Below are 18,141 nucleotides of genomic sequence, written 5' to 3' on the forward strand. Positions count from 1 at the left end.
AGCAGCATCTAACATATAGACAATTAGAAGAGTGTAGTGTGAGGATAGGCGTGCTCTCTTCTTACTGAGATAAAGATAACGAAAAGATGTGGGTGCATCTTGGAGGGCCCTCATCTTTTAAATTTACCCAACAATGACAGGTTACCTGGTGCATTTAAATCAAAGTATATTCTATACTCGTGGTTCTCACTGTATGGTCCCCATCCAACAGCATCAGAATCACCTGGGAATATGTTAGAACTGCAGATTCTCAGGCTCTGACTGGACCTACTTGATTAAAAATGCTGAGTTTATTGAATTCTGAGTTTATTAAATTCATCAGGAGATTCAGAAGCACACAATAGAAGTTGCAAACCCCTGATAACTCATCCACTCAGCAAGTTTAAAAGAACACCATCTATTAAATACTTAGGCACCTATGTCTCCTCAGGAAAGGGGGTAATTCCCAATTTCCCTACACTTAAAAGCCTTCAGAAAGAATCACCATGATTCAAATGGCTCAGACTCTCAGAGAACTGCTTAATGTGACTATGAATAAAAATTTAAAAACAATTAGAGTGTCATCAGAAGCTCTTTTTATCTTCTTGTGATTAAATGCACCAAGGACTTGCCACTTGGCTATTATAATTTTATATTCACTTCTATATTAAAGTCTTTAATTTGCCGTATTTGCTTTTGGGAAGTGAATGCTTATTTCTTTATGGCTCCATGGAGTGATTAGTAAAGGCTCTTGTATAATGCACTGGATCACAATGTGAACACATCTGTGCATTAAATACAAGTGCTCGATACAATACCTGCAGTCCACCAATCACAAAATTTTTCTATGCAGGTAAATAGTTCTAAATTTAATATAAAGCAGGATGGGAAGTCCAGACAGTCTTATAAGAGATGTCGGAGAAGTGGAAGGAAGCAGAAGAGGGAAGGTGCTTCTAAATTCCCCATCTGCCAGAGAGCAGAGATGGATGGACTCTCAGTAGACATGCTTTGCCTGCCATTCACAGGTTTCTGAGTGGTTTAGGTGTCTTCCATGCAGAAGGCTTATAAAGATGCACGAGCCCTCAGTCACAATTCGGTGTTTCTAACACAGACAGTGTCTTAGGCTTTTTGAGCTATTATAACAAAAATACCATAGACTGGGTGGTTTAAACAACAAACATGTATTTCTCACAGTTCTGGGGGCTGGGAAGTCCAAGATGAAGGCACTGGCAGATTTGGTGTCTGAGGAGGGCCTGCTTCCTTCTTCATAGACGGCCCTCACCGTGCCCTCACATGGCAGAAAGAGGACTAGAGAGCTCTCTGGGATCTTTTAGAAGGGCACTATTCCCATTCATGAGGGCTCCACCTTCATGACCTAATCACATCTCAACAGCCTCACCTTCAAATACCATCACATTGAGGGTTAGGTTTCATTATACGGATTTTAGGGAGATACATTTAGTGTGTAGTGAGATATATATCGATATTGATATCAATATCGGTATAGATACAGATACAGATATAGATATAGATATAGATATAGATATAGATATAGATATAGATATAGATATAGATATAGATATAGATATAGATATGAAGATACTTATTTAAGTAATTTTGACTAGTCATTCTCTCTTGCCAAAAGACAATCTCTATATCTCTGAGATCTTTGAAGATAAAATGTTTGCTTTCTAGGTCAAATTCTGCCTGAACTTCACTGTGACACCTGGAAAATGTCATTTCACCTCTGTTTATAAGCTACATACTTGTCTGTGTTAAAAACAAAAACCTGCTCTTGTTAATAAACTGATACACCTGTGCCACAGGTAATTATTGTCAGTTCCATTGAACAGCCCCTTCATTGGCATTCCAGGACTTGAAACCCCAGTGAACCAAAGATCCCTCTCGTGAATGGGCCCCTCAGACACAGGCAGGATTGGACATTTTGCTCAGCTAGTGGACTGAGTGAGGGTCATCCCATCCAGTAGGGTCATCCACACACCACGTGCTGCAGTTAGTTTTCCAAGCCCTACAACTTCAGATCATTTAAATGGCAGCCCTCAAGGAAGTTCTGTGGGCCAGTAGTCCTGGAACTCTGAGAAATCAGATCCATCAGCCTCCCTCAGTGCCACTTACTTGCTCCCCATGCCCCACTTTTTCTTTCTTTGAACACTTAAATATTTTTCCTTCTCTATGGCTAGCTATCCTAAATTCACACATACTATCTAATGGAGAATGCTGTGAACCCACCATCAACTCTTTGAAGGGAAAATAAGCTTCAATGGGTATTTTGCTATATTAGTTAGTTGGAGTGATGTGCGATTTCTAGTCTTCACTACAGCTGGGAGAAGTGAGTACAATACAGTTTAATTACATTCATCCTCTTTTCTCCCACCAGTCGGAACTATGTGCCTTTCTTGTAACATTCAAGGATATGCTATGCTCTTTCATCCTCTGATTCTTTGAACATACTGCTCCTTCATCATCTACAACACTAGAGCTAAAATTAATGGAGTATCTACTATGTGACTAATGCTTTCATAAGAATATTACGTCTATGTTTTCATTTAAACCTCACAACTCTTTTTGGGTGATTACTATTGACATCTCCAATTTTAGATAAACGCTGAAGCTTAAGGGACTGTATAACTTGTCTCAGGACTGAGAGCTAGTTAGTGTTAGATTGAAAGTCAAATCTGGCTATTGTGACAGGGGTGTTTCTACCATCCCAGTCCTTGCCCTGGCTAACCTTCCTCTTCCTTTAGTTCAGGGTCGTTTGTTACAAGAAGCTTTCTGAGTCCAATCTAGCATCCCTCTTGTGTTCTCCCGTAGTACTCTCTATTCCATCACACTGCAGGGTTTTCTTTTATACATGTTATTCACCTTTTGCTTCTGGTTTAGGCTTGTTTTGAGAATGGTACTCATAAAGGTGGCGGGGGTGGAAGTTTGTGATGTATTATCAATATTTTTGCCTTTGGGGCCTCTGTGTTTTTATACTGCAGTTGTGTACCAAGTTATTTTTTAGCTGTATTCATGAAATGTGCTGAAACTTCTTGAATTCCATGTAATTACCTTAGAACATGAGGTGCTCAGAATAAAGATAGGAAATGACTGAAAGATGGGCAAGGGGGTTTATACTGGTTTGGGGTATTTGAAAGTCTAGAGCATGTGGGGACACTATACTTCCTCTGTTATTTGAAGTTGGGGCTGCTTGACAGGCTATAAACACTGCATTTAGACGTGGGAGAAGAGGATCCCAACTCCAGGTCTATTTCTCATCAGCTGTGGGACTTTGAGCAGATCATTTAAAATTCTCTGAGTATCAATTTCCTTTATTTAAGAACTTTTTAAATTCTAAGGCTGTATGATTTTGCTTCAAAAATGTTGTTAACAACACTGAATAAGAATGTAAAACTGATCATCCTGAAGGAAAAAAAAAAAAAGCAAGCAAATGAGGATAACAATTCTTACATAGAATTTCCAATTCTTTCATTCTCGGTTTAAAAACTCAACGCATGGCCTGGAAGGAAAAAGAATGTGTTTGCAAATGACTGCTTTTTGGTGTCTTACTATTTGCAGTTCATGCAAAAAGCAAACAAGTACCTTTATAGGCTTATTTAGCAAGAAGTCTAAAGTCCTGAATATGCATATTTTGGAGCCCTATGATTTTTATCAGCCATGTGATCCTACTTGACAATAGCAGATTTAGCAAACTTGGTGTTTCACAAAGGTGTGGGTAGCATTCTAGGTTCTGTTCTCCAGTAGACTCACTGACCCCTCTCTATTTGAATTTTATATACAGTTTCTCTATTAACATTGAGCCAATATTCTGGGAAAGTCTGTAAAACAAAAAGTCCAGGACGTGACTTGGACAGATTGCCGACTGTCTTTCACAGGCTGTATTTTATGAACTCTTCCATGTATGACAGCGTTTTGTTTTTGTGTTAATGTATTCCATGGTGGAAGGATACTGAACCAAACCATTGTGGTCCCGCTCACAAAGATTTAATAGAGTCCCCGGCGGACCACAGAGAGAGATTCATTAGGCGCCAAGAGTGAGATTCCAATGGTGTATATTCAAAATAGGACGCTGTCATTAAAAATTGAGTTGATTGAGATGAAAATGCTTGAATTTATTAGTAGGTCGTGTGGTCAGATGAAAAGCTATCGAAACTAAACCATTGCTATAATGAAGTGTAAAAAGAAAAATCACCAGGGATAAAGAAGTAAATAACAAACCACCACACCTCAGCAAGCTTCACCACAGACCCAGTTCCTATAAACGTATTAATCTGTAGTGGTTTTGAAGTCTCTTCTTTCAGAAGCAGATAACCCATTCTGTCAAAAATGTAACTGGGGGGCGGGGCGATTATTGCTGTATGAATGATGGATAGAATTATTCATTTTCTGCCTGGATGTTGTCGGGGCATATAAACATAGCCACAGTCACTATATTTTTTATTTCTTAACCGCGTACGGTTTGCTGGGGAACGTGATGTGGCATAAACTTTGAACTTACTTTTAAGAAGCTTGTATTTTATCTGGAAAGCAAGCATGCAGAAAAAGAGCAACAATCTTTAATATTCTTTGATCATTTGCCATTTGCCAGCACTTTGGTAAGTGCTTTACATTCATTGTTTTTATTTAATACTTAAAACAACCATACAGATAGATTATTTTCTTCATTCCCTTTAGCCATTGAGGAAATTGAGACTTAGAGACATTCAGTACCTTCCCATCATCCTGGCTAGTTAGCAACAGAGCTGGAATTTGAATCTAGGTGGGTCTGGCCCCACAACCTTACTGCCTCCTAATCACTGCAAATCATTAAAATTCTCTACCAAGTAATACGGAAACAAATGCATATACGGTGCAGACTGAATCGATGAGTTTTTATGATGACACACAATAAAGAGAATTTGTTAATAATGATGTTTTGGAGATGAAGTTAGAATATCTTTCATTGATCAGAATAGATATAGACTATTACCAAGGAACATAGTGAGGAAACTAAAATATAGTAGTGAGTATATTTCATGCCAGTTTCTACCACTAATCCTCATTCCCTTTATAATCTAGCCATCTTTCCTCCCTAACCACACCGCGCCCCCCCCCATCTCCCTACCTTTATGCTAAGAGTTACTGCCTGAGAACCTGAAATAAATGGGAACGGCGTCATAATGTAGATTTGAAATCTGTCCTTTTCATCTGAAGAAGTATCATTATGTGGATAAGGGGATTTATTTTCTGAATAAACAGCTTTCAGACTTAACTATGGCCACTTCCTTCCCACTGGCCCATTTTCCTCTACCTTAGACCCTGGCGATTCAGGTGATGGAGTGAAGCCAATTTCTTCACCACCCTGTACCAGGTTATCTTACTCTTTGAAATCTGTTGTGCTTTCATTTGTGTTCCCGCTATGTAGGCCAGGCAGCTCAGGCCCTTTTGTGGGGCTCTTTATCTGATCCCTGGGGTCTGTAATGAATCTCTTCCCTTCCTCCATACTCACTTTACTCTACCTAAACCTATCTCCTCAGCATTCGCTTCATCTTGTTCTATCAAACAGGCCCCACTCTTTCATCTAAACCATTCCCAGGTTTCAGCCAGCAGTCTCCACTGGGAAAAGTCCTTTCCGCATTTGCGTTTCTTCGTAGATACTCCCAGTTCTGAGTGATAATTTTTTTTTTTTTTGGTACAATACCCCAACAGTGAAAACTTCAGAGAAGATGTTAAACGTATGATCATTTATGTGCTTGCTGATATATTTATTATTCCCTGAACTTTCTTCTTGTACGGTGGGGTGTACAGTTCTGTTCCTTGCATTGTTATGTGCCCATGTTGAATTTTAGATTTTAAACTTCTAGGAAGCAGGAACCCTGTCTACTTTGCTTCCTGTTCAAATGTTTTAGGCTGCTCTCTGTGTATTTGGGCAACTGAATCCTATTTGGCTATTAGAACCAATGGAATACAATTTAAAGAAAAACAAGATAATTTTTGGACTGCCTTTATGGAATTCATTTATTTTTCTTTCTGGGTTTTGGCTAGAATATGTGAATTTTATGGTACAGTCATATAAATTCTAAATAATTAAATAGACTTCTCTGAAGTGGTGAAAATTCCAGATTACATTTATTTTAAAATGAAAACAATTGTATCAATTTCAAGAATGTATAGTGATATGAATCATTTGCAAAGTATTAACAATATTTGTTCAAGGAGGTCTATAATATTAGCATAGAGTCAGGAGGCCATACATATAACATTGAGCACAGAAAGGTCGACATTTGAATCCCAATTTTGCCATGTAAAATCTTCATGTTCCCACACAAGTCCTTCACCTCACTGACTGTGAATGTCTTCTCCCAAATCAGTTCTGAGGATTCAGTGAGAAACTACAAATAAAGCACTTAACATGTGGTGTTGAGCAAATGACAAGCATTTAAAAACTTTTAGCAATATTACTATTTTAGCTTGCAGTGTGAAAAGATGCTTCAAAAGCACTTCATTTCTTTCTTTCTATAATCTTGATTACATTTGTAGTGTACTCAGCAAACTCTTTCTTCATAGGTCTTTGGCTCTGTCTGAATGATCCAGACATTCTTTTTAAGAGATTTACATTCATGTGAGGTCAGTGGAATAAAAACAAGAATTTTTTTCTCTGTGCTTCCTCAGCCCCACGTCTCCTAAAATCTGTCTTGTGTGAGTGATAGATTGTCAAGGCAGGATGTAGGAGGTTTGATGGCCTCTCCCTACACATCACGGTTGGCAGTGGTTCTCTTTCTTGGGGTCCCCCTGTCCCCTTCCATGCCCAGCCAGCCCACGAACTGTCTCAGAATTCTTCGAAGTACTCCCCTTGGGAAGCTATGCACTGATGCCAGCACCTAGTCCACCCTTCAAAGCAATTTTGGAACTCTTTTTCTTGAAACAGTCATCAGAGCTGTCATCGTATTACCCTTGATGTCCTGAATGTCATCAAAATGACTTTCTTTCAATATTTCCTTTATCTTCAGGTAAAGAAAGAAGTCATTGGGGGCCAGATCAGGTGAGTAGGGAGGGTGTTCCAATATAGTTATTTGTTTACTGGCTAAAAACTCCCTCAAAGACAGTGCCATGTGAGCTGGTGCATTGTCGTGATGCAAGAGCCATGAATTGTAGGAGAAAAGTTCAAGTCATCTAACTTTGTCATGAAGCCTTTTCAGCACTCCCAAATAGTAAACTTGTTTAACTGTTTGTCCAGTTGGTACAAATTCATAATGAATAGTCCCTCTGATATCAAAGAAGGTTAGCAACATCATTGCAACAAGTTGGCAAACTTAATTTTCAGACCTCGTATACATGTGACATTGAGAACTTGAATTTCCTTTTATTTTTGTTTTCATTAACAATATAACTCTTTTCTAAATATGTATTCCTTGAAATTAATTTAGGCAATGAAGTAGGTGAGTTATTTTGAATAGCTTCCATAATCAAAGAAGCATTCTAATAGACTGGACTTTCAAATATTTCTTTGTCTTTCATATTTATTTTACTTAGAGTATAGACAAATATGTAAAAAAAAACTTTCTTTCATTCAAGTTTGGCTCAGTGACAGTGAAAAGAGACAACAGTCAAGTACTATTAGGGAAATGAACAGTCAAGTACTATTAGGGAAATGCAACTCTGTAAGTGTCCACAGGAGTCAATTTGCTAAGGAGAATAACCTTAACCTTAACCTACAGTGTATTCGACACACACACACACACACATACACACACACACACACACACACACACACACACACACACCCCAAAACAAAACCCTTTGAAATTGTTGTACTTAGGATCTGTGGAATCATTACTAAAGGCCTAAAGGTCTTGTACCTGTTCAGGTATCCATGCATTTTCTTGTCCCCCACCTACCCATCCAGAGTGATTTTTCTCAAAGGCAAGTTTAATAATACCATTACCTTTCTTAATGAGCCCTCTTTGCATATAGGCTAAATCCAAACCACCGCACACACAGACCCTTTGAGAGCCAGCCTCATCTTTCACCCTTTCCCCTGTTGCCTCCTATGCCACATTCCTGTGGACGAGTTTGTAGGCTTGTGAACATGCCCACAGCTTTACCCTTTGTTCAAGCTATTCCATGTCAGAGAAACCATCTCCCTTGCTCCTCTCTTCCCAGCCTGCCTGGGCAATGTCCATTTTTTCTTTATAACCTGGCTCAAGCATCAATTCCTCTTTCAGGCCCAGCAGAATTGGCGTTCCATCACCATAATAGTTTCACACCCTTTGACCACACGTCATATTGTTAGGTTGCATACTGTCTCCCCAGCTGGCTTGAGCTCCTTGAAAAAAAGATCTGTGGTATTCATTTTTGCATCCCAGCACCAGCCACTTAGAAGTTCTCTAAAAGTGTGTGTTGACTGACTGATTGATTAAGTTAGCAAAGAAAGAATTGGATTATAAATGATAGTCTTTTATAATAATAGCTGATGATCCATGCCAATAAATATTATCAATACGTGTTTCCTAGACTGTTTCCATCCCTTCCATTTGTGATACTGCTGCAGGTTTCAGGAAATCACAAACAGTGCATTGTTGATGGTCAGAAATTTATCATTTTCTCTAGGGCTCGTCAGACTTCCTGTGGTTTGCCACCCTAGTTGTTGGCCCACTAGTAATAATAATATATATTTTTAAAAAAGCAACTAGGAGATGTTGCTGCTGAGTGTTAAAGCACTTCTAGCCTATTGGGCCTTCAGATTTAGAAGTCTCCATGTTCAAGGACAATGGAACCACTACAACTGGAACTCCTGGAGCTGATTCATTCAGCAGGGGAATAGTTCCTTCAGGAATCAAAGGACTGCCAAGGCTTGAGTCTGGGTGGTAGGAAGCAGCATATATATATAATAGTTTCACAACTTTGACCACACATCATATTGTTAGGTTACATCCTATTTCCCCAGCTGGCTTGAGCTCCTTGAAAAAAAGATCGATGTTATTCATTTTTGCATCCCAGCACCAACCACTTAGAAGTTCTATAAAAGTGGTGGGAACACTGAGGGGCGTGGGCTCCCTGCTAGATCAGGGCCATCGTTGCTCCTCACACTATCAGGAGTGTTTACCACGAATGTCTGGGGAATCTGAAGCCTAAGGAAATTTGTTGCTCTGTCTCTGGACAAATCTCCAGGCGGGAAACAAGGTCTAGAGCCTCAGAGGCATTCTAACTTGCCAGGGAGACTGTGTGTTCACCCACACTCCATTCCTGCTTTAGGAGGTGTTCAGAATCGTGACCCTGTCTCTTCTCATGATCATGTCACTATCACTTATCATGTGTTAGGGCATACACCTGGGCTTTAGGTTTTAGGCCACGTGTCTTTTGAAAACTTTCAGCAACCCGGCAGTACTCACAGCTTTGTTGAATTCTTTGGATCTCTTCTTGTGCACTCTAACTTGATAATGCTTTGCTAAGAGATGCTGTGTTCTCTCCTTTATAATTGATCTTTGAGTGCCATTTAAACTCAGTTACAAGAGTAATTATTACAGTGGACATTTGGTTGTGGGTTACTATTTTGGTCTGAAAGAGTTCAAGATTTCTGTCCCCTGTGAAAAGATCCATCAGTTTTTAATATTTAATGTATGTGTATGTGTGCAAGTGTATGTGCCATGAAATTAAAGATATATATGAAAATCCATTGTCAGATTCGGATGCACAAATTAGAGGATTGGAATATTAGATTTGTTTTTATTTAAGCCTGAATGTCTTTAAAGGTAAATGAGGAATACTATAACATATATTTCACTTTTCCTAGGATCTTACCACTTGGTTTGAGCAAACATCAAGCTTTTTCCTTTATGCAAATGTCTCACATTTACTCATAGACTCTTTACTCTCCCAGGGAAGAAGAATGGATTTTAATGTCTTCTAGGGGAAAGTTAGGTAATTTTTATTTGGGAAAGAGTTGATTTTTGAAGCGATGAGTTTCTTCCTCAGGCATGTGATGTGCTGGCTGCATGTAGCTAAGGAATAAACATTCTAAGTTGCTCCAAGGAGGAGTTAGGACATCAAGTCCTAACTTAGGAATGAGCAAGAAGATTTTAGTACTGATGTTGAATAAGGTTGTCTAAATGCGGAACAGCTTTATTAGAAAACAGTGAGCTGTCTGTTTCCGGAAGCATATTGGCTGACAGATTCCATAAGTACCGAAGAAAAGAATACTTTTCAGATACATGTATATCCAAATCTAAAATTCTATGGTTGAAATGAGATGAGATGAACTGAAGGGTTTTTTTTTTTTTTTAAGATTGTAAACATCTTTTTATCCTGAAATTTTTGTAATTGTTATTTTGAATCCAAATGAAGGCCTTTGCCTTCTTTTTTTTTTTTTGGGGGGGGGAGCAGATTAAGCTTCATCTGGCTGTCTGAATGGCTCTCTGGTAATGAGCTTCACTACCATGGAGAAATTTTCCGAGAAGTTCAACGCCCACTTGCCAGGGTTGCAAGTGGGAATTCTTAGTGTGGTGAAAAATAAGTGGAAGAAAGGAAATGAAGTGATATTGTACCAGGTACTTGATAAACATCATTTCATTTAAACAACACTGTAACTTATGTAACATCATCTTCATTTCACATATGAAGAAACTACAGCTAGATAATGTTATAAAACTTCCACAAGGCCACATAGCTACTGAATAATGCAACAGAGATTCATGTCTGAGCTCACCCCTACGTGGCCTACTCTCCCAACCCTTCCATTCTGATGTAAGAAGCCTGCCCTGGGAGCCACTAAATTGATTAATCAAATCACTCAAGTAATCAGTTCCTTCAATGATTTAACTGATTTATTCATTCAGTTGATGTTTTTGGTTTATATGCAAAATTGGACAGTTGTTTTGGGGTCATGTACAAACATCTAAAGACATCTCTTAGATTCAGCTGGCAATGAGATGAATTATTTAGACACCATATCGGAGAGTTTGAGTGGCTTTTAAACAAGAATATACAGAACCTACCATGTGGCTGTGTGTTGAGGAAACAATGCTAACAGGTGGGAGGAAAGATGAAAAGAAGCTAGTCCAGTGCACAAAGGCCAACAGAGTGACTTCTTAAAGTCTTAAAATCAGAAATTGCTCAAGTTGTAAAAGATCTTAGAAAGCATTCTCATTCAGCACTGTCCCATTACTGATGAGTTGACTACCTACCCACGACGGGCATACCCTGATTAATGACGGTCCCAGATGGGCCATTGTCTGATAACTCCTCATCCAGAATTCTCTCTACCCTCAAACAACCTGCTCTAACCAATACATGATCCCCAAGGAGAGAAAATAAAGTCCTGACAGAAAGACTGTGAATGACAATAAGTGCAAAGTCATTTCACTTAGTGACATCTCTGACCTTTCAAAGATGTTGGTGATATGTCCAATTCTTAATTTCTGATTTTAGATCAGACTGCTTTCAGTGCTTCAAGATAAAGAAAATCTCACTTGTGAAGCAGCAAACATCACCAACACAAATATTATATCTGTCTTGGCAGAAAGATGGCCAAGTGAATATTTGCATATTTTGGTTTTGCTTTTGTTTGGGATTCTGCCCTAGTCACATTCTTAGCTGATAAATAGATTATTAGGAGTCACCAATGTTTCTCCCCTCTCACAGACAACTATGCTTATGAGCAGAACATTTTATCTCTCAAAGAGCACCCACTAATTTGGTTCTCAGGGGAAAACCCCAAGCTAGCATTTGCTTTACCTTCTAAAGCCTTCTCAGCCATCAACACTTCTACACTACTCTATAAAAGTTTACAACAAGGAACAACTATAAGATTACACATATTTCTTTTGAACTAACTAAAAATCAGTTTCCAGTGTTCCCTACCCTCTTCTCTTATCTGCAGCTCTAGTCCCAGGCACTACCCTCAGTTGTAAATAGATGTTAGATTAAGTATTTAAAAACACAAAGTGAGGGAGCTCTGTGTTGCTTTAAGAGTTTCCAGGTTCTTATCTTGGGGATCAGCAAGCAGAAGGACTTGCATGTAGCTTTATTTCTTTCCATAAAATGGAAGCCGCTTGTCAATGGCTTACATTCTCGGTCTATATATTCCTTCGACCCCAGACCTGGCTTCTGCTTCCCAAAGAACACTGACTCACATTTCCATTAGCGAAATCCAAGTCGACTTGGTGGGTTGCCTTTCAGCCACTTAATTGCTGCTTTGGGCAGATGAGGTTCCAACTTTGGACCACAGTTTCTGAGCTCTCAGGAAAATTTGGCTAAGTTGAAAACTGTCCGATAAAACGTCTCCTCACACTAATTCTAGTTCCTTCAGATGAATCCTAAACCTCAGTAACCATAATGAATTGAATTCACACCCTACAAAACCCCAACATGGTTCAAGTCTGATTCTGGAGTATAATCATCTAAAGTTTAGATTCTAATCAGAGTTCTGGCCAGAAAGGAGCCTGCCAACTTAGCCAGAATCGTGGTATTCAGGAATTCAGGGATCTGAGAATGGGAAGCTCACTTAGATGTTATAAAACATATGCATTCCATTTAGGACCCTTCTCTTGAGCATGTCTCTGACTCCTGTGCAGAAGGAACATGAAACTAACATACTCCTCTCAGCTGTATAAATACCATTTGGCAAAAGATATGAGCTGGCATGCCAACAATCAGAATACAGCCTTTCATCTCCATCATACCCTGGGCGAGGCTATCTGCCTATATTTGACCTCCTTTCTGGGCTCGTTTGTTTCGTTTTAGCCAATAGAATGCTAAAATGCAGCGGCATTAAAGATAAATAAGGAGCTGACAAAAGAACTGCAGGAGAGCTACCGTAATAACTTCAGTGATGCAAAGATAAGCAGTGGGTCCTCTGCCTGCTGGAGGCACTAGAGCATTTTTCATGATTTTTTGACCAAAATTAAAGAAAATATTTGAGATGCTACCATTTAAGTCCAAACTAAGTCCCATTTTTCAATCCTCCCTACTTTGACTGGTTCCCATATGGGCCATATTTCCCTTCACCCCTAAACTGAAAAGAGCGGTATTCCCAGAGTCTCATCTAAGCATAGATCAGGCACACATGTATTTCTATTCAGCACCCAGTGTGGAGATTATCACACTTTTTTGGTTCACGATTCCCTTTTATCTCAGCCATTTTTTATGGTATTAATAAAAGTTCCATTTACTAAGTAGAAAAGTCCAAACAACTTAATAGTATTAGGTTTCTCAGTATCCAAAATGGACTTGTCACTGTGTTAAAATACTTGCAATGCCCTGTGAGTTTGCTATGGCACCCTGGGGCCCCTCACACCACAGTTGGGTGCTGTACTGCTTACAAGGGGAATTTTACCTCCTGTCTTAAAGGAGCCAAGCAATCTAGTAGAAAAAATAATAAAAGTAGAGTAAAACATGTTACATATACAGCAAAACAAGATGGGACACTATAATAAGCAAGATATTTTATTGATCAGGATGTTTAATTACAGAAAATGGAATCCACTCAACCTACTTTGAGCAGAAATAGTTTACTAAAGAGTACTAGTGTGACGCGGGGTGGCCGGCGGGGTCTCTGCTCCCTCTCCCCACATAAGAACACAGGACATGGTGAGGCCAAAAAGGAACACCCACGGAGCCATAGACAGGGAGTCACACCACTATAGTCTCACTGGAAGTTGGATTCACACGACGTGCGACCTGCTGTCCGCTTTTCTGCCAACTGACTGACTCCTCTCGCTAGCTGCAATCCACCGTGCTAACTGCAATCCACGCTTGCTAGCTAAGCCACCATCTTCTTGCTAGCCCCCATATTTCTGCTAGTGTAGCCACAGCAGTTATATTAGTGGCCAATGGCTCACTGGTTACAGTGGACGGCCAACTGGCCACAGCTGATGGCCATCCAATGACAGTTGATGGCCATTAACTACCTGAGCCAGCACCTTTCCACATGAGGCTGAGAGCCTGGAAACTGCTCTCTGGGGCTCTGTCCCCACAACTAGGCTGCTTACAGAATTTCTAGAAAGGCCAAGGAAGCAGTGTTGGATGCTACACAGCCAAGAGAATTGTCCAATCATACTGCAAAACTGTTTAGTGAAAATCCCACTGTTGTGACCTTTGCTGTCTTCCACTCACTCGGCAGTATGACCCCAAGGACTCTAAAGAGCTGCCTCAGAAGAATGAAGCACCCACTTAGTGTAGGATTTACCTCACAATGGCCTCACCATGGCCAACTCTATATTCCACATCTCACGGAAGCCTAGACATTTACTTGGGGAACCTAGGTTACAGGTAGAAACCCTCACTGCGAAGGAGTCTGGAATTAGGAGTGTTTGAGTTTTCCAGCGTTTCAGTACAAAAAGGAAGTCCAAAATGGGCTGGGGTGAGAGCCACATGCTCTAATTTGCCATATCTGCCATGGGTCCAAAGGAATAAAATGGTGCTAAGAAAGAGTAAGAGGTCAGATTTGGTTGTGAGACAATAGGAATCACTCTATCCATCATGGACATAGGATTTGAAATGTACCTCAGGGGTATGGTGGTATCTCAACAGGCAAAATATGGTGACCAGATGCAGCAGCAACAATGAGATAAGCAAAGTGCAGAGGCAGGAGCATGTAGGGTAAATTGAGAGAGTCATTTGGAGAATACTTGCACATGTAAGTAAGAAGGAGACATACGTTTAGGAACTTGGGCATTGCTGACGTGGTGAAAATCTTATACTAGGGAAATATGCTTGGGTGCCTTCTCTTGTCTATCTATACTCTGTCTCCAGGTGATCTCTTTTAACTCCTGTGGTTTTAATGGTGTCCAAATGCTAAAGACCCACATTTCTCTGTCCAACCCAGACTCTTTCTTTGTGAATTCTGGATTTACATATCCAACTGGCTACTCCACATGATATGGTATAGATAGACATCTCGCACTAAACGGGTCCAGAATAAAACTCTTGGTTTCCCTCTACCTTATAGACCTACTCACAGTCTTCCCATCTTAGCACATTGCAGATTCAAACTTTCATTTCTGAGGCTAAATATCATGGTGTTATCCCCGACTCCTCTTTCTCTCACTTGGCGTATTGACAATCAGCAAATCTATGAATTCTTCAAAAGACATCCAGACCTGATGCCTTCTCATCAACTCCTCCACGATCACCCCATTCTAAGCCACTATCATCTCTTGTCTAAATCACTACAGTGGCTCCTACGTATCCTTTCAGCTTCCAAACATTCTCCTCACAGCAACCAGAGTGTTTTTACAAGTTGAATCAGATCATACCACTCTTCTGCTCAAAATCCTCTAGTGGATTCTCATCTTATCAGAGTGAACACTGAAGTCTCTATGAGGTTCTCCCTGGCCCTACACAGTTTGCCCCTGACCACTTCTCTGACCTCCCGTCCTGTCCTCTCCCCCTGCTCATTGTGCTCCCACCTCAGGCATCCTCACAGTCCCTCACATATCCCAAGCACAACTCTGCTTCAGTCATTTGCGCTTGCTATTCCCTCTGCTTTATACACTCTTCCAGCTGATAGTTTTGTGGCTCACTCACTCTCCTTCAATAACCTGCTTAACTGCCATATTATCAGAGAGGACTTCCATAATTGCTCGGCATGAAATAACACTGGACACTCTCTCTATTTCTTATTTGCATTTATCATCGTTTACCACTGTGTGTGTGTGTGTGTGTGTGTGTGTATTTAAATTGTCCTTTCCCATGAACTAGGATAGTGTCTGGCATACAGTAAAGGTTCAATAAATATTTGTTGAATGAGTATAATCAATCAAGGGCAGATTCATAATGAGTACATACTGTAAAATAAATATCCAGTAAATTGGTAGATGATATTTTATTTCCATATCTCTGACATATTGCTAAACATCATGGCTAAACATCATGGTGTTATCCCTTAGCAAATTTTGGCATATTGCTAGAGATATGCCAAAATTTTCTAAGGAAATCATGAAAAGTGTATGCCTCATAGGAAACAATGTGTTCACCAGCCCTAGATAGAGAACAGCATGGTTTGTAGAACAAACAGGTGGTCAATTACACCTCCACACACTCTGACAACCCTGACAGTTTACAGGGCTCTTTCACATTAATTTTCTAATCATATCCTCATAACATCACTGAGAATCAGTTGGGTGTGTTATTCCTTTTTTTAAATGAGGAAAATGAAGTTTAGCAAGACAAAGTTCCTTCACGTGGGTCACACAATTCCAAATGCATCTGAGAAACTCCCAAGTTCTTAGTGTCTTCCCATCACATCAGGCACATGAACCCTCCGTAAAATGCTTTCTGAAGAATGGAGCCTGTTACCTACAACTTCTCTCCATTTTTCTTAGGTGAAGATCTGTACCAAAGCAATCAATAACTTTTAGGTTCATGCAGCCTCTGAGTTCAGGAGAAACTGATCTGGGCTTAGCAGTGAGTGCTTGCTGTAGAGATGCCTTCTGCGTCTGTGCCTGATGTGTGAAATTGCTTGGCGTTTGGATCAACAGTGATTTGGAACACACCTTTGTTCAGATTGAAGGATGCATGCTGCTGGTGAAAAGGAATCTGGCGGTGAATGAACAGGGATGAGGACTTTGAGGAAATTTCTTTCTCAACAGGAATGAGGACTTTGAGGAAGTCTGCTTCCTCAAAGCAGACCTCAAAACAGTTCCTCAAAACTGCTGTCTTATGTTTAAAATGATTTGCAAACATTTCTTGAGAAACAGCATCATTTGGTGGAACCAGAGGAGATGGGCTTCCTTAATGCAGTTGCTATCTAGGCCAGGAAGAAGGAAGGTGTAACAGGGCCTCCTAAACAGGTTCCCCAGAGCACCTGTGGCTCTGCAGCCCCTGAGAGAAAGAACAGAAAGGGGTGGATCTACTCCAGCCCAGCCCTGCAGACACAGCCTGGATACAGCAAACTATTATTACTCTGGGAACTACAGATTGATGTACCAAGGCTGAAAAGTCAGTGGTTCTGGAAAAGTTAAGATTGCCCCTGTTAAGGAGAGGATGACAGAGACAGCGCCAATGGCGAGGATGACTCTTAAACACATAGTGAGGTTTAGAAATCTTGTCCCATTATTTCTTTACCTAGGCGCTTGTCTAAGATCAAAATTTTCACCAGATCCTCTCCCCTAGTATCTTCAGCACATGCTCACTGTTACCCCATCCCTGCCCTCCCCACGTTCATTCATTCATACTGCCCTGCGCCTAGCCCCATTCTCGCTCCCTTTGACGCTCCCAGTAGTTATGCTAAGTCTTACCCTGTAATTTTTGCTTTTAATTTTGATACTTCTTTATGACTTAACAATAAAAAGGAGGTATGGTTTAAAAAAAAAAAAAAAGATTGCCCCTGTTTCCAGTTGCCTGACACATGACGGCAACTGAGAGGGACAGATTGTTTTCATTTGAAAAATGGAAGACAGATATGACAAGAGTATGGAAAGTCTAATTAGGGAGGGTTTAATCGTTCCCTTCAATAGACAGTTCAAATACTAATGTATATTCTATACAAAGTAGAAAACAGGGAGCTTTTGACATAACAAAATATTATTCAGCAGCATAGAATTATTTGTGAAAAGAATTATCAGCAAACAGTTGGAAATGAGAAGTGCTCTATTTCCTGTGGAAGTCCTCCTGTACATAGAATGAATGGAGGGATTATTATAATTATCTGCACTATTGAAATGTTCTGCTGTACCTCAATGCTGGACCTCTCAGGTGGGAGGTGTCTGAATGGAGACTATCACTGTAACTGAAAGTCTCTGCTTGCTTTGTATGGGTAAATATAACCACAGTAACAGTGTGTTTGTACTCCCTGCAAAATAACTTTTGGTCCAAACAGAATGTTTTTTTTCCAAAATAAAATTCTCACACCTTACCCCCAGGGATTCTGATTCAGTAGATTTGGATGAGGCTGTAGAAATCCAAATTTGAAACAGCTTGCAGGGTGATTTTGATTCTCAGCTAACTCTGGGAAGCACAAAACCACTGTGTCCTTCTCCTAGTGTGTGGCATACAGCGTGCTATTTAAACAAACTCAGCTCTCATTTGCTTTCCTACTATTTTCCTAGCAGTGTTGAGCACCAAAAAATTCCAGTTACTTACCAGGCCCAGTTACCTGGATTTCTGTGTGTTAACACTGTACTGTAGTTGCCACTGGACTGCTTTGCACTCGGAGAGTGAGAA

The sequence above is a fragment of the Rhinolophus hipposideros genome (assembly GCF_964194185.1).
Source record: "Rhinolophus hipposideros genome assembly, chromosome: 3".
Classification (NCBI taxonomy): Eukaryota; Metazoa; Chordata; class Mammalia; order Chiroptera; family Rhinolophidae; genus Rhinolophus; species Rhinolophus hipposideros.